At 35.5% G+C, this 5061-nt stretch overlaps 1 long non-coding RNA gene across 1 annotated transcript; it reads left to right on the top strand.

The window, feature by feature from the left end:
* The first annotated feature begins 223 nt into the window (after nt 1-223).
* On the top strand, nt 224-4644 carry LOC128553597 (uncharacterized). Its single transcript, XR_008369387.1, has 3 exons — nt 224-705; nt 4013-4084; nt 4554-4644. It is a non-coding gene; the product is annotated as an uncharacterized LOC128553597 (long non-coding RNA).
* Nucleotides 4645-5061: the final 417 nt, after the last annotated feature.

Below are 5061 nucleotides of genomic sequence, written 5' to 3'. Positions count from 1 at the left end.
TGATACAATATTTTGATATTCATTAAAGAGTGCTTATCTGAGTGATTTTGCATTTAAAATTACCTGTAAGAGTTCGTATAAAAGAACTCCAGTCATCTTTTTCACAAAAATTGACATTTATCAGCATTTTTATGCCCCCGGCATCTACTGATGCGGGAGGCATATATATAGTGATTGTCCTGTCCGTCCGTTCGTCAGTACGAGTTTAACCAAATAGGACCGTTTCGTCTAGCATCAATACCCCTTACTAGAATGACTTGATACTAATGCAGATGTAACATGTGACCATTCCTCATCTTCAGACATCACCTGACCTCAGTTTGACCTTGACCTTATTTTGGACTTGGGTTGCTTTATATGGGCCATCTCTTGGTTAACCAAATGGGACCGTTTCGTCTAGTATCAATACCGCTTACAAGAATGAATTGATACTAATACAGATGTAACCTGTGACCATTCCTCATCTTCAAACATCACCTGACCTCAGTTTGACCTTGACCTCGTTTTGGACTTAGGTTGCTTTGTATCGACAAGGATGCCACCTGGGACATCAAGCGTTTATTGAACGCAGCTCTTTGTTTTTAGAAAAATACATTATGAAATTTATTTTCATGTTTTGCGGATTTCTTTGCAGGAAACTTCACGAGACCATGCTATTGAATTGGTGATGAAGAGGGCCAGAATTTGCCAGTGGAGCTGAACAGTGTAAGTAGATACTGAATAGATACTGTCTACGTACATTTACTACTGTTTGCAGATCCAGTTGCCCTTTCGTCTTCTTTTAAATCGATAGACTTTTACCTTAACGTCACAAAAGCAGCGATGCTGAAGCTATTTTTGGATCTCGTCTATACAGGTAACTCCGCCTTTCCGATACGAGTAAAAAATACACTGAATGAACTTGTTTACATTGACTGCATGACCGAGAAATGCTGATTTAAATAATGTTGGAAGGGGTGTTTAACCGGAACGTCACAGAATGTTCTAGATCAAATCTTCATTTAAAATTAATAAATCTTGCCACAATGCACACTACATTTAGGTAGCGTGGATGTGAAAAAAGACACCCTGTTATACATTACAGGCCTTTTTTTAGCTCACCTGTCACATAGTGACAAGGTGAGCTTTTGTGATCACCTTTCGTCCGTCGTCCGTTGTCAGTCCGTGCGTGCGTGCGTCCGTGCATGCGTCTGGCAACACTTTCTTGTCTGCACGATAGTGGTTTCATTTATGATTTTATTTGAACCAAACTTGCACACAACTTGTATCTCCGTAAGATCTCGGTTCCTTTCTTGAACTGGCCAGATCCCATTATGGGTTCCAGAGTTATGGCCCCTGTAAGGGCCAAAATTGGCTATTTTGACCTTGTCTGCACAATAGCAGCTTTATTTTTGATTTGATTTTTACCAAACTTGCACACAACTTGTATCACCATAAGATCTTAGTTCCTTTCTTGAACTTGCCAGATTTCATCATGGGTTCCAGAGTGATGGCCCCTGAAAGGGCCAGAATTAGCTATTTTGACCTTGTCTGCACAATAGTAGCTTTGTTTATGAATTTATTTTTACCAAACGTGCACAAAACTTGTGTCACCATAAAATCTTGGTTCTTTTCTTGAACCGGCCAGAATCCATAATGGGTTCCAGAGTTATGCCCCCTGAAAGGGCCAGAATTGGCTATTTTGACCTTGTCTGCACAATAGCAGCTTCATTTATGATTTGATTTTAACCAAACTTGCACACAACTTGTATCACCATAAGATCTTGATTCCTTTTTATACGGCTACTGGGACGTATTTTGTTATTGCCTCGGTGTCCGTCTGTATGTCTGTGTGTTGGTAAGCAATTTCCCTTGTGCTCTGTAACTCTTAAACCCCTTGATGGATTTCAGAGAAACCTGACACAAATGTTCACCTCATTGAAACAACATGCAGAGCGCATGTTTTGGATGGCTCACTTCAATGTCAAGGTTACACTTAGGGGGTCAAAGGTCATATGACTTTGTTTTGTGTGAATATTGCTCTGCATTTGCGTTGCATTGCAGTGCTCTTGTTTTTTATTTGGCAGATCCTTCTTTTGCATACAATAATTTTTTACTTCCCTTTTATGTTACTATAAATAGCTTATTTAGTAACTTTTTTATTATTGGCTGTAGGGAAAAATCGAGACCACTTTTCTGTGGTACAACATGGATGGTACCTCCAGTTTTTAGGTGTATTTTGACATATATGTACCTTGTAAGAATTTTTTATTTTTGTTTTTGGTTAAAGCAATGGTACTCAGGTGAGCGATATAGGGCCATCATGGCCCTCTTGTTTGACTAAATTTTGCTGCAGACTTTTCTTTTAATTATCTCGTGTTTAGTTTTCACAATAATTATAAAATGCGACTGACTCGAGTTTTTGGATTCGCTCATGATTGATTGAAGGGCATAAATTCGATTCCCGGAACTGACCATGCCTCTTTAGCTGAAAAAAGTCTGCAATTTCTTACGGAATATGTGAGTCTTAGTCTAACTCATTTGACGCGATCCTAGTAAACAGTTACGAGTTATTTTCTCCACTCGAAAGTTGAATATCGTTATATTTTTTGACTGGTCGATATCCCTTTTAGGTAGACAACGGTTAAAAAGAGGTCTCATTATTTAGACTAATCAAAAAGGGGATTCAATTCCTCATTAATTTATGTAAAAATTATCATAATTCCCCTTAACACGATTAACATTACATATATATGCAAGCGATAAAACCAATAATTTTACATGACGGTGTTCTGTGATTTATCCTCAATTATTTTGGTCCTTTTAGAGTGACCGTCACAAAATATAAAACAAACTAAACGTCGAATTATTTTAACTTATGTGAGTCTATAACTATTTCTTTCCATAAACGAAGACAAGGCTTATCAGCTGCCTGTATGTAAATAAATGAAATAGTGTTTAAACGACTTCAAATAAATAGTACATTGTAGATAAATTCACATAGATCTACAGGAAACCCCACCAAAAAATAAAATAAAAAACTAGATCTATAATGGAGTTAGATTTGCGATAGTTAAGCTACGGAAGTCTCTGCAAAAGTTTGAATATCAAATAAATCAGTATTTATGGATATAACAATTACATTTTCTACAAGTGTTGCGTAGCTTGAACTTGAAGGTTCAATGATCAATGATGATACCTTTCTATAAAACTATGTATACTTTTGCATGGTTGGAAATTTCGTCGATAATAATTGTCATAACAAACAAAAAACGCTGTTCATTTGAACGTAGTTGAAATATTCTATGTTCTACTTTTGAAACAATATATCTATTATCACCTTATTGCACTTTACAATGTATGCAAGTACGGCGATACTTCAAAGATAGAGTCAGAGCGCGCGCTTTGTGTGACGTCAAGATAAAGAGAAAGTTTCACGACAAGGTGAATGAATGAGGCGGCGTTAACCTGTCAGCATTGCTCCAAAAATAGCTTCATCTTCACCGTTTTTGTGACGTCAAAGAGCAACTCTATCGATTTCAAAAAGGTTGAAGGGGCAATTTGATCTGCAAAAAGTAGTATAAGTTATTCAGTCTGTAGGTGTATGGTAATAACCACCTCAGGATTTTTCATATCATGTCACCTAGCATTACCTTTAAGTCCTAGATTTTAATACACTAAAGATGACTTATTTGAGTGATTTTGCTTTGTGAATTACCTGATACAGAGAATTCAAAAATATGAAGTGATGCTTTGAACTTTTACACAGCTTGTTAAAGTGAAGTTTTAAGAGTTATAAATTATGAATACACATTATATGAGGGCTGTTTTGCAGAGTCAAGCATGTTGGTTTGTCCATACATCAGACCATTCATTTTCCAGTTGCTCTAACCTTTCTGTTGATTTTTTTTTAAAGAGACTCACTGGTTTGAGTTAATCACAAAAAGATCAAATTTAAATTCTGTCTTTCAATTATGTCAGATTTGAACATTTAAGTTTGACATATATTCATGTTTAGCTGGTTTCTTTTTAGGAATCTTCACAAGACAAATCTAACGAGAATGGCATTGAAGGGGACCAGAAATTGCCAGTGGAGCTTAATCATGTAAGTTGTTACCTGATAAATGCAGTCTACACAAATGTATAAGTTACTCAGTCTGTCGGTGTATGGTTATGAATACTGCATGATTTTTCATACCATGTCTGAAATCATATTTTTATACATAAAAGATGACTTACTTGAGTGATTTTGCATTTAAAATTACCTGATACAGACGATACAAAAAGATCAAGTGGTATTTTTGAACTTTTACACATGTGTATTTGGAAATTATAAAGAAATATACCTTTTGAATACAAGTTATAGGAGGGCTATATTTGCAAGTTAATCATGTTGGTTTGTCCATACATTTGTCTATTCATTTTCATGTTTCTCAGTAATTTTCAAACTGCTTAAATGATTATCATAAAAACTCACTGTTTTGAATTATTAACAGAATGATTAAATCCAAATTAAGTCCCAACAGTTATGAATTGTATTTTAATATTGTTCATATTTGGCTGGTTTCTTATAGGAAACTTCAGAAGACAATACTAAAGAGGACGACGACGAAGGGGGCCAGAAATTGCCAGTAGAGCTTAATCAAGTAAGTGGTTTACCTGATAAATGCAGTCTACATAAATGTATGAATTATTCAGTATGTCAGTGTATGGTAATAAACACTACCGGATTTACAATACTATTTCTCCAAGCATTACCTTGAAGACATAGTTCATTATACAATTTGGAAGACTGAAGCGAGTGATTTTGAATAAAAAATTACCTGTTATAAAATGATCCATTGATATTCTGATGTAATACATTGTTTTTTGTTTGTTCTAATGAACTGACTGGAGTTCACTACAAATGGAACAATATTAATGCCTAGATTATATAAACTTATAAAAGTTAACTGAAAATGGACTGCTGCTCAAGTCATGCCAATAGGGTTTCATTTTACTGTATAGTTTGTGTAAAGAACACGAAAAGGGTGTGACCGAGTGGTCTTATGTTGTTGGCTGAATGCCTTGTCAGCATTGTGG

This window comes from Mercenaria mercenaria, unplaced genomic scaffold (assembly GCF_021730395.1).
Source record: "Mercenaria mercenaria strain notata unplaced genomic scaffold, MADL_Memer_1 contig_4032, whole genome shotgun sequence".
NCBI lineage: Eukaryota > Metazoa > Mollusca > Bivalvia > Venerida > Veneridae > Mercenaria > Mercenaria mercenaria.
The sequence above is the reverse complement of the archived record's forward strand: the minus strand, read 5'-3'. Positions and strand labels throughout refer to the sequence as shown.